General features: G+C 39.6%; 1 protein-coding gene across 1 annotated transcript in view; it reads right to left on the bottom strand.

Annotated features, from left to right (window-relative positions):
• The window catches only part of LOC126822388 (potassium channel subfamily K member 1), a 65,314-nt gene extending 46,111 nt beyond the window's left edge, over nucleotides 1-19,203 (bottom strand). Inside the window, exon 1 of the mRNA XM_050551280.2 lies at nucleotides 19,066-19,203. The gene's annotated coding sequence lies outside the window, so the exon portion shown is untranslated. The remainder of the gene's footprint in view (nucleotides 1-19,065) is intronic.
• Between the last annotated feature and the right edge of the window lie 338 nt (nucleotides 19,204-19,541).

Raw genomic sequence — 19,541 nt, 5'->3', positions numbered from 1 at the left:
GTGCACGGGACTCTGTGTAACCCACTAGAAACATCATGTTACAAAATGACATGTTATGCCCCCTGCCATCTTGACATGTGAAAGTAATTTGAATATCAAATCCACCTGCCGACCCCTATAGATCTTGGTAGCATTATGTAACTTATGTAACTTTAACTTGTTGATGGCATGGCTTATCTTACTTCTTTGTCTGATAAACTATACTGAACTTTAACTGATATGAAACATGATACATTATAGCAGATGCCTAATGAGATTCCTTTGTGTGTGGAAAGGTTTATAAACCCAGATTAAGAAACAAACAGGCAGAGAGGTCTAGGCAGGACAGGAGAGCAGGCGGAGGCTAGGCGACGTCTGGTAGTTAACTCCAGGCCACGCAGGTCATGGAGTTAAGACCGGACAACGGCCAACTAATGTAATTTAGTCCTGGGTGTCTTTAACATTACGATGTTTGTACATAATATGTTAGAAGCAGAATAAAAGTATTAATAGAAGCTGAAACTAGTCTTGTCATCCAGAACTTGATAAAAGAACTAATATTGTCACAATCAAGGCTGATTGGTTAATCAAATATCTGACGTCATAGGGTCAAAAGCCGCTCGTATGACCTCTGACGCGACCTTCCACTACAACCAGTCAGATCTTCAAGTAGTGGAAGCCATCGAAAGTATAAAATAACGAAACAATATATAGATCTGTATTTTAATTAGATTGACACAAACTAGGTCATTTCGGGACTAACATATGGTTTAATTTTATTTCAATAATTCGCTTGCGCGTAGGGGTCTTTAGCAGTGGGAGGAAACCGGAGGACCTGGAGAAAACCCACGAGGTTGGACAGGCGACCCCCCCCCCCCCCGACATACACGGAAAGATATGTTATAGATATAGATATATAGATATACCACGCATCATATCCAAACTTCAAAATTGGAGAAAGAGCTGACATTTCTAACTATAATAGTTAACAATTTGATAATGTAAAGGCTATATGCTGAAAATTTCCGTCAAATGGCTGAACTCTGAACAGAGATATTAGTGAAAATAGTGAATACAATAGTGAAAAACTAGATAATGTAAAAGGAATATGCTGAAAATTTCAGTCAAATTTCTCCACTCTTAACAGAGATATTAACGATTGAATTTTAGGCCTAGCCTCGATCATCATTATTAAAGTTGGCACGATAAAAAACATAGTCTCAATTATCCATTTTTGGATTTAATCATCAATGAGCGTTGGGTAGTAGATCGGATTCAAATCCAGTGAAAATCCGACACATAAGATGGCATCGAAAGTTGAATAAGGTCTTTTCATATTAATACATTAAAAACACAACACAGTTTATATGGAAATACAATCACTGGTTTATAAGTATAGCACGACGTTTCGACAAGTATTCTCTTATCGTTATCAAGCACAAATGATATTTAGTTAAACTAAAAGGTGATATTTATAGTAAAACAAAAAAGAAGCCATAGATAAATGCTGTTATAATACAAGATAATAGTTAAATTGATCAAAGGATAATTAAAACTTAAATATAGTTAATTGGTGGGGGTTAACAGTGACCAGGGAGCAACAAAGCCATATATTTGATATGGACAAAATAAACACAATTTGAAGCCCTATTAATAAGAAATTTATAATAATGTATAAATTGACCAAAGGATAATTAAAACTTAAATATTAGTTAATTGATAGGGGTAAACAATAATCAGTGGTTAACAATAGTCAGGGAGCAACAAAGCCATAAATTTGATATAGACAAAATAAACAATTTGAAGCCCTATAAGTAAGAAATGTATAATAGTGGATGTATACAGTATAACCCCTTAATTTGGTAATTACAAAATATGGTTTATATAACAGGTATTATACTTCTCTAAGCTAATTAAGGGGGAGAGGGGGGGGGGGGAGAGAGCAGTATGATTGTAGTTAGGTTTTATAATATGTAGAAATGGCCAAAAAGGAACAACAAAAGAAGAAAACAATGTGATTAAAATTAGGTTATATAATAACTAGAAATGTCCAAAAGAAACAAATAGGAAAAACATGGGCCAATAGACAATTATTTCTCCATCTTAATTAGTTCATCATAGGCCTTTGGTATATATAACCCTGTGTCTCTATTCAGTTCTGGGCTGTGGCGTTTGATTTGGATGGCTTCTATGATTTTCCTGTTTTTCGTTTGGTGTTTATGTATGGCTAAGGTTTGGACATTCTTCCAGTCTGGTTCGTGGCCCTGGTTCTTGCTTATATGTTCTGCTATTGCGGATACATTGGTTTTGGCTCTAGACTTATGTTCTGATATACGTTTGTCAAGTGGTCTTTTCGTTTCACCTATGTATGCCCTGCCGCAAAAGCAGTCTACTTTGTATACTACTCCTTTTGGTTGACTTGGGTTGGTTGGTAGTTGTTTCCCATTTGCCTTTAGGATCTGTTTTAAAGTTGTGGAGGTGGTGAATGTTGTTCCAATATTCACTTTCTTCAGGATTCTGCTTACTTGGTAAGATATTTTCCCATAGAATGGCAACATAACTTTGATGTCTGGTTTTTCAGGTTTATCTTTCTGGTGGATGGGATTTAGGGTGGATTCAATAACATGGTTTACAAATTTAATCGGGTAGCTGTTTAGGGTACAGAAGGCGCGTCGAAGATGGTCAAGCTCTGCATGGAGGTAACCAGGATCACAAATGTTGCGGGCTCTTCGGGTTAAACATGAAACTACAGATCTTTTAACATTGGTAGGATGTGTAGAGTTGAAGTTGATGTATTGATCCGTATGGGTAGGTTTCCGGTACACGTTGGTTGTTATGGTGTTGTTTACTCTATGGACGTGCACGTCTAGGAATGGGAGTGAATGGTCAACTTCTGTCTCCATGGTAAATTTAATCCTTGGGTGCTGGTTGTTGAGGTGGTCAAGGAGAGCTGTTGGATCATCTTCTTCCTCTAGTATAACGAAAGTATCATCAACCTTGCGGAAATAACAAACTGGGTTTATCGTAGTTGACTGGAGGGCACGTTCTTCAAATCTAGTGACAAAGATTTCTGAGATGAGTGGAGATAACGGGCTTCCCATTGGTAGGCCATGGATCTGTTCAAAAATTTCATCTCCCCAGGTGAAGTAGGTGGAGTTAATGCACATGCTAACTAAACTAACTATATTATCTGTTGACAAGTTGGTTCCCAACGGTTGTTCTAGGTTGTTGATTTGTGATCTTAGGGCTTCCATAGCTTCATCCCTGGGCACATTGGTGAATAAGTCTACCACGTCATAAGATACAATTTTCCCTAGGTCTTTTATATTTCTGATCTTTTCACAAAACATGGTGGAATCTGGAATGAAAGAAGATGCAACCTTGCCTAGTGGTGAGAGTAGTTTGCTGAGATGCTGAGCAACATTGTAGAAAACGGAGTCTCTTGAGCATACAAGTAATCTGGCTCTAACAGGGTTCTTATGGGTCTTGATGGTGGCACGGGCGTATGGTGGTTGTGGGTGACTGCAGCGGAATTGGTAAAATTGGTTTTTGGTGATCTGTTCTTGTTCTCTCAATTCTTCAAGTTTACTGTTTAGTTGTTTTTCTAGTTTGGTGGTAGGGTCTTTTCTTATTCGTCTATAGGTAGAAGTATCTTGGAGCAGGTTATTAACGGTGGAGTGGTAGTCTTTGGTATCCATGATCACTGTGGATTTCCCTTTGTCAGCAGGAATTATGGTTATGGAACGGTCTTTCTTAAGTTCTTGTATGGCTATTCGTTGTTCTTTATTTATGTTGTTCCGTTTTTTGCTGGTTTTTGATTTAATAATTAAATTGGCGATTTGATGGCGCAGAAATTCAACTTTACCTCCAGGTGCAAGTTGACGTAGGCCTGACTCAACATTAGCAATGAAGTCGTCATGGTTTCTGGGCTGCATGGACGGTACAAACTTGAGACCCTTGGAGAGTATATTTATCTGGTCTTCACTAAGTTGTTTACTACTAAGGTTCACTACGGTCTTGGTTAGGAAGTCATTTTGGTAGTGTATGTTCTTCTTCAGGTTTTTGGTGGTGTTCATGTTTTTTTCATTCAGTTTTCCAAATTTCTTTTGTTGACGTTCTTTTGTCTTCTCATGTTTTGCAAGGTTTGTAGAGCTAATAATGGAGTGAAGGGACTCATAATCTTTTCCAGTGAGTTGGTTCTGTAGATTCTGGTGTAATTGGTAAATTGTGTTTATTTTGTCCATATCAAATATATGGCTTTGTTGCTCCCTGGTCACTGTTAACCCCCACCAATTAACTATATTTAAGTTTTAATTATCCTTTGATCAATTTAACTATTATCTTGTATTATAACAGCATTTATCTATGGCTTCTTTTTTGTTTTACTATAAATATCACCTTTTAGTTTAACTAAATATCATTTGTGCTTGATAACGATAAGAGAATACTTGTCGAAACGTCGTGCTATACTTATAAACCAGTGATTGTATTTCCATATAAACTGTGTTGTGTTTTTAATGTGTTCAATTGCTAAATGCCACTCAAGGATTATATTAATACATGTCTAATTAATAGTTTATAGAACATTTCAGGCCTAAAGAAAGACCTGCAATAGGCAGATTTAGCTCTTGCATAATGTGTGTTTAAGTCGTTGAGAATTTTAGTTTTTTTGGTTTTTTTTAGAAAAACTAAAATGGTAAGTGCAGGAGGACCGCACTACACGCAAAACAAAAATCTACAAATAAACCTGCGGACAAGACAGAAAATAGACATTGCACCAAATAAACAAATATCAAATCAAGTGAATGGATCCGGGAAAAGGGTCGATTACGCCATTGCATATCATATCATGTAAGATTGCCCCAATGTTTATTCATATACTGTTTCCAAATGAACCTTTAACGATTTTTCCGGTTTCGTAAAGCACCGATTGTTATCTAAGAGATATATGGAGCTCAGAATCGTTATTAAAGACTCGTCGACATTTGTTTAAGCTCAGAATTCAGAATTTCTTCGGCAACTGTGAATGTGAATCTCGAGTCCCTTGACAATGTCAGAGAATGGTAGACGGAGCTACTAATTTGACAAGGACATTTCAAGGACATCAGTTATAGCTTCACAGACTTAATTCCTTGGATGATAGAAAATTCAGATCGAAGATATTTATCGTAGTTGGCCTATATTCAAATTCAATAAAACACCAAAACAAATAAAATGGCAAATTGTAAAAATAAAATACAGTTTTTGAATTAATCAGATTTGACAACAATTTTTGAATACCCACAGAGGAACAAAACGATCGCATCAGTGGTGTGAAGAGGTTTGGTAATCCAGAAAAACCAATCGTTTCGGTTCGTTTTTTATACTTCAAAATTTCGTTTTACTTGTCTTTACTACAGTAGGATCTGGAAGAGTTGCTATATTACCGGTGTTCTGGTTGAAGTGAGAGATTAGCCAATGAATTAGTCTGATACAGCGAGTACTTGGTGTGCGATGCACGAAACCGTGGGTAAACCACTAGAAACGTCGACACTGATTGATTAATCAATGTCTGACGTCATAAGATCATAAGCCGCTCGTACGACCCTTGACCCGACCTTCCAGTACAACCGGTCAGATCTTCATGTAGTGTAGGCTATCGAAAGTATAACAAACGAAACGAAATATAGATCTGTATTCTAATCAGATTGGCAGGAAACCAACTAATTAAAGATGCATTATGTAATATTTAGATAAAAAGCTGACAGTGTTTGCTATAACAGTTCATAAATAGATAATGATAAGGGAATAAATGTTGAAACTTTCATTCAAATAACTTCATTCTGAGGTACATATTTAAATGGAAGTTTCAACATATTCCCTTATTATTATTATCTATTTTTGAATAGCAGAGTCTCGATTGTTATTGCTACCGTTGTTACGACAGTAAACAAGGACTCGATTGTCCATTTCTTAAATTTCAATTAAACCATCAACCGTCAATCGTGTTTAAATCCGTTGAGCATCTCGAGCATCCGACGTTATCCAGGGTTGATTATGGTCTAGATAAGTTAATTAATGTCTAATTGATAATTTAGATAATATTTTTAGGCCTAAAGAAAGACCTGCAATAGGCAGATTTAGCTCTTAAATCATAATGGATCTTTAATTGTATGCAGATTTCTTCAAGGTCACGCGATGTAAACAACGCGATCACGTGCCCTAACCCTAGCCCTGTTTACATCCCGTGACCTTGAGGAAATCTGAAGATGGTCTTAATATTTAGATCTGACCATTTGAACCCTACAAACAACAACGCCATAACTATGTCATTACACCCATAGGCGTACGGGTTCGATAACAGTAAGGGGGGCAGGAACCCGAATTGCCCGAAAAAATTTCGGGTTTACAGACAGCGGCGCGGTCTTCCTCGAGAGGCGAAGAATCGGAGCTTACCTTGTGTGGATTCCCCCCCCCCACCCCCAAGAAAATTTTGGAATATCTGACGGCTGCAAACACGTTTTCCTGCTATTTCAGCCCGTGAACAAAGCAACTTCAAAGTGGTCTAATATAGGCTAATTAAGATGGCTGGCTCGAATCAAAAGATTAATCGTTTACTGTCCACGGAGACGGGACCGTTGGGAGAAAATTTTGAAAATTTAACCACCGCAAATGCGTTTTCTGCTATTTTAGCCCGTGTAAGCAACTCCAAAAGTATCCAATGGTTTTGTAACCGAAATCCCATTCTGAATTCAAACCATCCAATCAGACTGTTGCAGCTGCATTTACAATAATAATCGATGCCTGAAAAATGTCGCACAAAGTAGAGTGGCTCCAGACAAAATGTTTTAATCCGTAGTCAACTCAGTACAAATTCGTGGTATTCAATTAAAATAAAAGTAAAATTAGTGTTTTATTGGGGCTCGATAACAGTTATGGAAGCAAAACTAGAAATGCCCCCAAAAATTTCAGGTTTACAGACAGCGGCGCCGGTTTTCTTCGAGAGGCGAAGAATCGGAGCTGACTTTGTATGGACACCCCCCAACCCCCAAGAAAATTTTGGAAGATTTGACGGCCGCAAAAGCGTTTTACTGCTATTCCAGCCCGTAAAATTAGTGTTTTATTAGATTTCGGGCACTTTATTTATTTGGCCAAGTAGATGAAATAAAATTTTTTTTCACTTTACCCGTCTGCCCGAAAAGTCAGCTTGCCCGAAAGTTAGGGGGCAGCTGCCTTCCCCCCCATGCCCCCCTGGCTCGTACGCCTATGACTGATTTACACCGCCATGTTTCTGGTATATATTAACATGACCTGGTGACAAATACACATTGAAGTTCACATTATAAATGTCGTCAGCTTGATTTATCTCTATTTAATTGTGATATAAAGAGAGGATTTCCATATCGTATAGAATTACTGTTAACTATACATCTGATCTATTGATTGGTGTAATACAACGGTCTATAACATGCTGTATCTAACAACTACATCTCCTAGATTCTTTATCATCAATATTATTATACTATAGGTGTGCGTTGTAGTGATTTTACTGGTAGCACGACCCGACAGACAGATGCTAGTTGTTCGTCTGGTTATTTTCATGTAAAAGTCACCGACACTCCTCGTGCATTTTTCGAAATTGAGAAAACAAATTATCAACTGCGTATAGTCTGGATTTAATCGGATTAAAAAAAAAGGCCCATCAAAGTAATTTAGGGGGTTGGATGGCCGAATGGTTAGCACGTGCGTGCTGTATCATAAGGTCTGTCATCGAGTCAACTGGCTCGGTTTCGATTCCCCGACTGTACGTGACAAGAAGTAGGGTCGCCTGTCCAACCTCGTGGGTTTTCTCCGGGTCCTCCGGATTCCTCCTACTGCTAAAGATCCCTTTGCGCAAGCGAATTATAGAAATAAAATTGAACAATGTGTTAGTCCCTAAATCACCTAGTTTGTGTCGAGTGGACTTAATCTCTCTCTCTCTCTCTCTCTCTCCTTGATTGTATTATACTATAGGTGAGCTTTGTAGTGATTTTGCTCGTGAATTCTAAAGCACGGCCCAGAAGACAGATGCTAGTTGTTAGTCTTGCGATTTTCATGTAAAAGTCGCCGACTCTCGTCGTGCATTTTTCAGAATTGAGAAAACAAAATATCCACTGTATATAATCTCCCATGTAGCGTAGGAGGAAACCGGAATACCAGGGAAAAACCCACGAGGTTGGACAGGCGACCCTACTCCTTGTCACTTACAAGCGGGAAATCGAAACCACGCCAATTGACTCAATGGTAGGTCTTCTGATTCAACGCGTTAACCATTCGGCCACCGATCCCGAAAAAAATTTCCGCTTAGAGCTTCAACTTTCTTAGTAATGCGAGGGATTAAAAATGGAGACCAGGTTCATCCTGAAAGGGGCGATGTTTTGTCTTAACGCCCATTAGGGTGCCACGGTGGCTCAGTGAGTAACACATTGGCTCGCTAACCTGGATGTACCTGCGTTGCCCGAGAAAGTTCATCCGGATTTTCTGACGTAGTTCCCTCTTGATTCAGGACAAAGGCCTGCCAAGGGACAACGTATAGTCGTTCGGATGGGACGAAAAACCGAGGTCCCGGGCAAAATTTCCCTCATAGCACACTTAATGCCCGTCTTCTTTAGCCCAGTCGGAGCAGACGAGCAGGTCGTTAAACCCCATTTTACTTCATTTAATTTTTTAACGCCTATTAGGCACATCTAGGCTATAGACTCTTTCAACTTCCTAGCATTAAGTTCCAAAATCTTTTAATCAATTAAAAATATACAGCTGTGCAATGAACATCTGTTGAAACCTCATTTCAAACAAATTATTTCTGACGCATCACTGAATCCCGTATGAAAGATTTATAATATTTTTCCCATTTTTTAAATTAAAACTCAAACAACAAATCTAGGTGTGTGTGAGCATTTAAAGAGCCCCGAGGAAGAACGATCTAAGTCACTGGACCCCGGTTAATGGCGCTATCTGGTAGCAAACTGAATTAGCTTTCTGTGGGACAATAAATTTCAGGTAAAAACGATCGGAGTCACATCGACTTTTGCCTTTTATGCGAAAAAACAAAAATGTGACTTAGATCGTTCTTCCCCTGGACTCTTCAATTTATAAAAGGGGTGATGCAAGCATGAAATTCGCTTCATTATGATATTAAACATATGAGAGAGAGAGAGAGAGAGAGAGAGAGAGGGAGAGAGTTAGTTCAACGTCCACTCGACACATACTAGGTCATTTCGGGACTAACATATGGTTCAATTTTATTTCAATACTTCGCTTGCGCGTCAGAGTCTGTAGCAATGGGAGGAAACCGGATGACCCGGAGAAAACCCATGAGGTTGGACAGGCGACCTTACTTTTTATCACGTACAACCGGGGAATCGAAACCACGCCAGTTGACTCAAATTAAAGAGTTTGGTATTCCTATGGGTATCAACTGTTCTCCATCACTTACTGCTTTAAATCTTTATGCTTACAAACAAGGCCTGTCCAATCCTTCAACTTCGCTACAATCATTCCCTGTTGACCTGATGAGATTAAGGAAACTGGCTATACTGACAACACCGAGGTCAGCATGGGAATTGCTGCTAGACATGGACGAAAACCATGCACTTTATAATCAACTTATCGATTTCATTTCTTTGTCGTAAACACACCCCTGTCTTCAGTAATACGTATTGGATAGCCAACTTGTTGAGACACAGTTAGTTAACTGGTAGGGTAGGTCTTGTAAACCACCATGATGGCTATCACATAAGATATGTTTATTCTGTATTTTGTCCCTTTCACAGTTTATCGGGCACGGGCCAGAGTATGCTTAATATGTCTAGAACATCTGATATCACTTTGCTATTGATGTGATATAAAGGTTGTCGTGCACGGGAAATCCGAGTATCAGGTGAAATCCCACTAGGTTAGATCATACTCATAAAGTAATGGTCCGATAAATCCCTCTTTAGCCATTGCTGCAATTGAAGCCGAAAGTAGGGTTCTTGACGGATTGTGTCTATTTTTATCTTCCAATCAAAATCCGTCTGTCTTCCATTGTTAAAAGTCGTGGATTGATTGCGTTCATTTTGTGAAACACCTGATACATATGGCCGCCCTTCTTTTTTTTTTTGAGGGGTCCTGGCCCTCGATCACACGTTTAGAATTGCGTTGTCTCTTCTCAAATAAATAACAATATGGGGTGTCGTACTATACAAAAGCATACACTGCTTCGTGTAATTCACTCTTCGTTATAAAATTAAATGGGGTTTAACACTCTATTGTTCTGCTCCGACTGGGCAAATGAATACGGGTATACGTCATACAGTGTTCTATGGGGGAATTTTGCCCGGACAGCGCTAGATGATGCGAAAGTTTTACATACAACAAACTATTAATCCATACAATGCCAAGTATTGATTGAGATAACATGTTGTGGTTTTATTATGGTTTATTAATACGCCTAATACAATATACCGCTAATCAAACAACGAGACAGAATAACAATAGTCTATACTCATCACACGCAAAATAAACATTTAAAACAAATATTATCAGCTTGATGTAAAACATAACGTGTCAAATATAACCGGTCATATACTGGACAACATCGATTTTGTTTGTATCACAAAAGGAAAAACTAAGCACTTTATTTAGGCAGAAGATATAGGATTCATTTTACAACTCATTATTAAATCCAAAGAGAGAGAGAAAGAGAGAGAGAGAGAGAGAGAGAGAGAGAGATGGTGGGGGTGGGTTAACGTCCACTGGACATAAACATATGGTTCAATTGTCTTTCAATAACCAGTCATATAGTGCGCAACATCGATTTTGATGGCGTTACAAAAGGAAAAACGAAGTACTTTATTTATAAGAGGGTGGGGATGGGTTAACGTCCACTCGACATAAACATATGGTTCAATTTTCTTTCAATAACCAGTCATATAGTGCGCAACATCGATTTTGATGGCGTTACAAAAGGAAAAACGAAGTACTTTATTTATAAGATATACGATTTTATTTTATTACTCGTTATTACGATAGTGATGTACTTGGAGTGGGGGACTGTCCCCGTCATCTATTCCAGGAAGACGAGGAGTTTGGTGCTTCTTTAAAGGAGCTAAATCGCTAATATTTGGGACCTACAAATTGACACAAATGGGCCGCAACGTATATAATAATGTAATATGAATGTATATAAACTTATTTACATTCAGTCGTTTCCATTTTTACTCTAATTTCAAAGCAGTTATGTTCGGCGAAATACGCCAGAAGTCTCAATCGAATGGCAATCTCTAGCGCCTGGTTATTCCAGTCTACACTGATTGTATTTATTGCACATGCTCTCCAGATAAGAATATGGGGTCAACGTTTGACATGACTTGTGGAATATGTCTAACCTCGTAGTAGAACAGGAGAGCGAGCGAGAGAGAGAGAGCGAGAGAGAGAGAGAGAGAGGGGGTAACCTCCTCCCGACACAAACTAGGTCATTTCGGGACTAACACATGGTTCAATTTCAACTCAATAATTCGCTTGCGCGTAGGTTTATTTTAGCAGTGGGAGGAAACCTGGGGGCCCGGAGAGAACCCACGAGGTTGGACAGGCGACCTTACTCCTTGTCACGTCACAACATTAGGACGTTAAACCCTATTTCCTTTCATTGCCCAGTACTAGGCCCTATACTTGCATCTTGGGGGTCTATCATAATGGCGTTGGTACCTGCAACCCCTGCCTCTCATTGTATGAAGCATCACCATGGATTAGACGACCTCTCTCTCTCTCTCTCTCTCTCTCTCAAGAAAACTACACAACAGTGAATATAATTTTCAGTGTACTTTATATATTAGAAGAGTTAATAAAGATTGATTTTTGCACGTGTGGAATCTGTTATTCGTTACGCTAACTTCTATCATATTATACTGTAAATAAGATAAAATATAGGTCTACTGACATATACAAGTAATCGATACAGAAGTGTTGGTTTCTTGTGTTATTTTATAGTAATTAAGCCTCCCCTTGTTATTTCTTTATGTGGATCTTATAGCCGTCTTAACATGTTAACATGTAAACAGGAAGTGACGCATGTGAGATGAAATAAAGGGGTTTAACACATCCAATCAACACCAACCATGGTTATTTTGGGATATATAGAGAATCTCCTACGAGTGTTTTTTGATATCAACCAGCGGCTGCCAGGCAGGATACGCCCACATTTTCGAGAGATGGATAGAGAACAAGCTAAAAAGAAAGTGATTTTTCCTACAATCAAGGGCCATAATTCAGGAAATTACAATTCGATATGCGCAAATATCGAAACGAACCGAGATCTTTGGGTTATAAACTTACATTTCAAGTTTCAACAAAATCGGATAAAAATTGTGACCTCTATAGGGTCCACAACCTTGATATACCATATTTTTACGCTACTTGAGTACGAGGGGCGGCCATTTTGTCTGTCAGTGTTGGGCCGATTTTCACGAAATTCGATCTCAGTCGTCCTTAGGGTGTAACGGCGATATAATAATACGGTTTTTTAAATCGGATAAAAATAATGACCTCTATATGGTTCACAATCTAAAAACGCGATTTTTCGTACAATCAGGGGCCATAATTCAGGAAGTTACGTTCCGATATGCGCGAATATCGAAAGGAACCGAGATCTTTGGGTTATGAACATACATTTCAAGTTTTGTCAAAATAAGATTAAAATTGTGAACTCTATAGGGTCCACAACCTTGATATACCATGTTTTTACACTATTTGAGAACGAAGGGCGGCCATTTTGTCTGTCAGTTTTGGGTCGATTTTCACGAAATTCGAACTTAGCCGTCCTTAGGGTGTAACGGTGATATAATAATACGTTATTTTAAATCTGATAAAAATTATGACTTCTATAGGGTCCACAAGCTAAAAACACGATTTTTCGTACAATCAGATTTCCAGAGCATTAAACTCTACTGCTGTTGACTGAGAATTTAATATACTCTTACGCCCACTGTTCTTTCACCCTAGCCTTATCCAAAAGGACAAAGACCATACTGTTAATCACTTATATATTACATCCTATTATTTGATAAGTTTGATTTCCTTGTGTTTGGGATTTAATGCTTTCCGGTTTCATGTTTGTTGCCACCGTGTAAGGCGAGTCGACTTCCTACACACACTTTATAGAGAAATAAGATCTTTAATATTAATGATGTACTGTGTTGCGCCTGTATATTTGTATATTGTTAGCGAGTGGATCTGATTGTGCTCAATAACATTGGTAATCAATAACTACCAGTCTTTGTTAATACATACTGAAGCCGTTAAGGAATTTGAAGCTTATACATAATACAATATGGAGCAAAAACACGGTTGGATAAAGTAAAGAATGGAAATTTATTACTTAGGAAACAAAATGAAATGGGGGCTTAACGTCTGACCGTTCTGCTCCGACTGGGCTAATGACCAATGCGATGGTTAAAAAGGAAGAGTTTAAGGGATGATACCGTTTTTGAGACTAACAGGTGGTGTAAATTTATTTCAATAATTCGCTTGCGTGTAGGGGGTCTTTAACAGTGGGAGGAAACTGGAGGACCCGAGAAAAACCCACGAAGTTAGGCAAGAAAGTCTACTCTTTGTCAAGTACAACCGCGAGATCGAAGCCCCCCCCCCCCCAACAACCGCCTGAATAACATGTTTGATTTAAAGCATTGCTCTGCGGCCTTTTAAACGGTGTTTCTCTAGTCCGTTTTTATTATCCCAGTAGGTACAGAACAGTAGGACGTTAAACCCCATTCCATTACAAACGCTCACAAAAATGTATTTATCTTTATTCTCAGTAGGCAAAAACTCCGCTGTCCGCGTAAACAATTTCTCCTCATAGCACACGGCATTGTCCGTCCCCATTGTCCCGGTAGATGTATCGAGAGGGATTGGATCTATTCGACAAGACCAGCTTGATATTTCCTCAAGGTCACGAGATGTAAACAGGGTTTGGGCACATGATTGTTGAAGAGGATTGTGGGTTAGGGTAAGTCGTAGGGATTAGTCTTGGGTAACGGTTAGGTTTAAGAATTTGGGGGAGAGGTTAGGTCTCCACATAAGCACTGACCTAGGATGATGAAAAGTTAGTTCGTGATATTACCTAGTTTTATTAAAAATACATACAATACATTAGATTTATATACAAAGGCGATTTCACTGTTTTTTGATGTTGGTGGTGCTGATGGTCTTCCTTGGATGGCGCTTCTGGTATTCTGGTATTACGAGGGTAAGTCGTAGGGATTAGTCTTGGGTAACGGTTAGGGTTAGGGTTAGCCCTGTTTACATCTCGTAATTATGCATTTGGCCTTGTCAAATAGATTTAACCATAGTGACAAAGTTAAACATTGTTTCGTGTTATTTCATTTCATTTCACAAAGCGATCGCCTGATTTAAAGATAAGTACATTATAGGAGATTAGATAAAGAGCTGGCAGTTCTCACTATAATAGTTAAAAACTAGATAATGTAAAGTGAATTTGCTGAAAATTTCAGTCAAATTGATCCACTCTAAACCGAGAATTAAGCGATTGAATTTTCGGCCTAGCCTCGATCATCATTACGAAAGTCGGTGCGATAAAAAAACATAGCCTTGATTATCCATTTCACGATTTAATCATGAATGAAAGTTGAGCAGCAAATCGGATCCTAATCCAGTAAATATCAGAGGCTAGCGATGACATCGAGAGTTGATTATGGTCTGGATAAGTTATTTAATGTCTAATTAATAATTTAAATAACATTTCAGGCCTAAAGAAAGATCTGCAACAGGCAGATTTAGCTTTTGCATAATATATGTTTAATGAAAGGTGACTGTCTCATGGATGTTACCCAACCTGTTGTTTTTGCATCAGGACATATCTTACAGAAATAGACCGTTTACAGAAACAATTAATAATTGAATAACAATTGTTCACTCGGTGATGCCAGTAACCTGACGAGATCACTGTGTTGTCAATTACAGTAAAAACTGATAAAAACAAGGCTTCATCTACAACAGGCATTACAATATTGATCGATTCATAGCTTTCAAGAATCTTTACCAACCCGATCTTCTACACGACTGAGACGGGCGATCAGGGTTTTGATTGATCACGAGCTTAGCCTTCATGGTGTCATCTATACAAGTCGTGTGTTTGATACCGGGTGTGTTTCCACTTCTAAAGACCACTGAAATGATATGAGGATTAACGTTGTACTGCTCCGACTTTGCAGTGTGCTAAGAGGTGAATTTTGCCCGGAGAGCGGCGCTACTACCTACTCTTATGTCGATTTCCAACTGCCTAGGAATCTGTTATGTGCACGCCAATGCACCACTTACAAGGGAACTGTACCATCTGGTACCCTAGAAATGGCCTGGTTGGTTATGGGCTTGAATTTGGGGTAAATTTGTAAAAAAAGTGCACTTATATATCTAGAGCAATATTACTGCTTCCGGAAAAAAAAGACTCAGAAGTGATGTAGTCCCACTACACGTCATCAGAAGATCTTACCTTAGTCAAAGAAAATAGGGGGGGGGGGGGGTTGGATGGCCGAATGGTTAGCACGTGCTAACCATTGAGTCAACTGGCGTGGTTTCGAATCCCCGGTTGTACATGACAAGGAGTAGGGTCGCCTGTCCAACCTCGTGGGTTTTTCTACGGCTCCTACGGTTTCCTCACACTGCTAAAGACCCATACGCGCAAGCGAATTATTTAAAATAAAATTAAACCATGTGTTAGTCCCGAAATGACCTAGTTTGTGTCGAGTGGACGTTAAACCCCATTTCTCTCTCTCTCAAACAAAGTAGTTCAAAATGGCAGTGCGGTGGTCACCAATAACAATCTCGTATTAAGTTGTAAAATGAAATGAAATGGGGTTTAACATTCTACTGTTCTGTCCCAAATGGGCTAATCTGGGCTAATGAAGACAGGCATACGACATGCAGGGTGCTATGAGGACAATGGCACTACGCTTTTTCATGTTTCGAAATTCCAACTATCAAGGGCCCTTTACGTGCGCGCCAATCTATACACGGGACATCTGCTTTTCGTACTATCCGATCGACTATATATGTTCCGTTGCTAGCCCTTCCATTGTGCACAACTGGCAAGGTGGAAACACATCGGAAAATCCCGATGACGTTTCTCGACCAACATCAATATCGAGCAAAGGACCACGGCTCCATATAAAGTTGATGGTGGGAGGGATGTATACTGTCACACTGTCACGTGTATTAGTTACAATACTGATATACGATACATTATGTACAATTTAGATAAAGATCTGACCATCCTTACTATAATAACTCAAAAATAGATAATGTTATATGAAAATACTGAAAATTTCATTCAAATTAATTCATTCTGAGCCAAGTTATCAATGTTTGTAGTTTTGACAAGATGTGTGCATAGTGGTAACCAGGACACTAGTATATTCGAGACTTAGCCTCGCTTCCCATTTTTAAATTAAATTTTTAAATGGCGAACCGTTCTAATCTAGTTAAAATCTCGAGTATCCGATGCGATCGAAGAGTTGAGTAGGCTATTTTCATGTTAATAAATGTCTAATTAATAATTTAAATAACAATTCCGGCCTTAAGAAAGACTCGCAATAGGCAGATTTAGCATAATGAATGTTTAACATTTCTTTTACCAGGCTGATCCCCTACTAAATTTCCACGTGGCCTATAAAAGGTCATCCATCATATAGAGAAAATTGAGACATGGAAATGGCCGAGGATTCCCCACTGATACATACTTATAACAGAAGATCAGTCAAAGGCTCTATAATTAGCTTTCATATGAACACGATACCAAGTAAAACCCCCAAAAGTAAATTCATGAAAGGAAAAGAGAGAAACATGGGTTGATGTTCACTCGAAAGAAATAAGGTCATTTCGGGACTAACATATGGTTCAATTTTATTACAATAATTCGCTAGGGCTTTGTGGACCCAGAACAAAACCCAGGTGGTTAGAGAGGTGATCCTTCTCCTTGTCACGTACAAGCAGGGAAGGGAATGGAATGAGGGTTTAACGCCTCGTCAGTAAAACACCTCGATCATCCTGAGACTAACATACAGTTGTATTTTGTTTTTCTATGATCGTGTTTGCAATGCTAGAGAATAGAAGCTGATCCTCTTCATCGACCTACAACTGTCAAGCCGGTTGTACGTGACAAGGACGAGGGTCGCCTGTCCAACCTTGTGGATTTTCTCAGGGTCCTCCGGTTTCCTCCCACTGCTGAAGACCCCTACGCTCAAGCGAATTATTGAAATAAAATTAAACCATATGTTAGTCCCGAAATGACCTAGTTTGTGTCGCGTGGACGTTAAACCCCATTTCTCTCTCTCTCTCTCTCCAGCTGTCATGGGTTCTTTAACGTTTACTCAAATGTGTACACGCGTGGATCTATATTTCCCGTACTCCAACTAGAGAACGGGTTTCTTCTCAGCCGGGAGCCACGATGGCCAGGTGGGTAAGGCGCTGGCTCGGTAGCCTGGAGGTCGGGTGTTCGATCCCTGCAATGGCCGAGAAAGTTCATTCCGATTTTCCGACGTTGTTTCCCCTTGTCAGTGATGCAGGGCAGAGGGCCTGACAAGGACAGCTGTCTAGTCCTTCGGAATATGACGAAAAACCGAGGTCCCGTGTAAACATTGGAATGCACGTAAAAGATCCCTTGGCAGTTGGAATTCGATATAAGAGTAGGCGATAGTGCCGCTGCCCGGGCAAAATTTCCCTCATAGCACACTGTATGGCGTATGCCCGTCTTCATTAGCCCAGTATAGGAGCAGAACAGTAGGACGTTAAACCCCATTTCATTTCATTTCATTTTTACTTCCCAGCCTGAGAAGGCTAGAACTCGGACAAGTGTGTAACTCGGACAAGTGTGTAACGGACTAGGAAAGTCCCAATTCCCAAAGGTTTTCTCGGTTCAGTTCCTGACAGGTCGACGATGTTGAGAAACATTACAGGGAATAATTACAACATATTTCGTTAACATGGTTCATAACCAACCCGATTCCGCATTCCAAATTTCGTTAGTGTTGAGATTTATCGCGTGCACATTAGACCATAAGGTCTGTCATTGAGTCAAATGGCGTTGTTTCGATTCCCTCAAGGGTTTTCTCCGCGCCCCCACTCCTTACCACTGCTCAAGACCCCTACACCCACGCGAATTATTCAAATAAAATTAGGTCAGAAATTAGGTCGAGTGGACGTTAAACACACACTCTCTCTCTCATATCGAATTCCAACTGCCAAGGGATTTTTTTACGGGCACGTCAATATATACACGGTACCTCGGTTTGTCCTCCCATCCGAACGACTAGACAACTCTCCTGCACCACTGACAAGGGGAAATCACGTCGGAAAATCTCGATAAACTTTCTCGGCAAATACAGGGATCGAACATTTCTTACCCACTTAGCCACCGTGGTTCCCTTGTGAGTATTGAATGTTATCAATTAGCATACTAAGTGTCAGATGGAACTGGGCCTCAATCGTTGACATTACTGACTAAGATACTATCTGTCAATGTTGAATAATTAGAAACTATTTATAAACGTCCATTTTCGAAAAGCAGGAATGATGATCACCAAATATAGAATACGACCAGGATGGAGAGAGAGAGAGAGAGAGAGAGAGAGAGAGAGAGAGAGAGAGGGAGGCTTTAACGTCCACTCGACCCAAACTAGGTCATTTCAGTACTAACACCTGGTTCAATAATTCGCTTGCGCCTAGGGGTCTTCACTCTTTAGCAGTGGAAGGAAACCGGAGGACCCGGAGAAAACCGGACAAGCGACCCTACTCCTTGTCACGTACAAGCCAGGAATCAAAACCACACCAGTTGCCTCAATGACAGACCTTATGATACAGCGCGCACCTGCTAACCATTCGGCCATCAAATACCCCACCCCACCTCACGCGACCGAAGGCGACAAACAAATATAACGAATCCTGTCGTGCGATGATAACCGCCCACTTTCAACCAAACCTAAACATATTAAACGCGACCCGGGTTGTTGACATTACATAACCATCACAACATGCATCTATAAATACCATGTCTTAGACTAAATACAAATCACTTACCTGTCGTCACACCAGATTCTGTAAATAAATCCTATATCCCAGCTCTAAACACTTTCAAAAACACTGCCGTATGGAACTGATTTTAACCGCGGGAATTCTTCAACAGTAACATCGTCTGCAGGAGACCTTGTGATTAAATGTCGTCTGCTTAGTTAGTATATTGCTTGGTGAATATCGACTTCACGCGCCAAATCCGATTCGTATAATTTCTAATATTGATTTTATTAACTGGGACTTATCAACTGGTTAATGGTGTCTAGATATTGTGCTCTCGGTTTACTAGTCTCTAAGTTTGTCAACATTTTACATCCTTGAGCTTTAGTGTCATTGACGTAGCAAGGGTTATCGGCGAATCCCTCCCGGGGTTGTGTGGCTGAATGGTTTAACGGGTGCGTGTTAGTTCATAGGGTCTATATTTAAGTCAAGTGGCGCGATTTCGATTACATGTGGGTCCCTCCCACAAATAGAGACCACAC

The sequence above is a fragment of the Patella vulgata genome, chromosome 5, assembly GCF_932274485.2.
Source record: "Patella vulgata chromosome 5, xgPatVulg1.2, whole genome shotgun sequence".
Taxonomy (NCBI): Eukaryota; Metazoa; Mollusca; class Gastropoda; family Patellidae; genus Patella; species Patella vulgata.
Note: the sequence above shows the minus strand (reverse complement) of the source record. Positions and strands in the feature narration are given on the sequence as shown.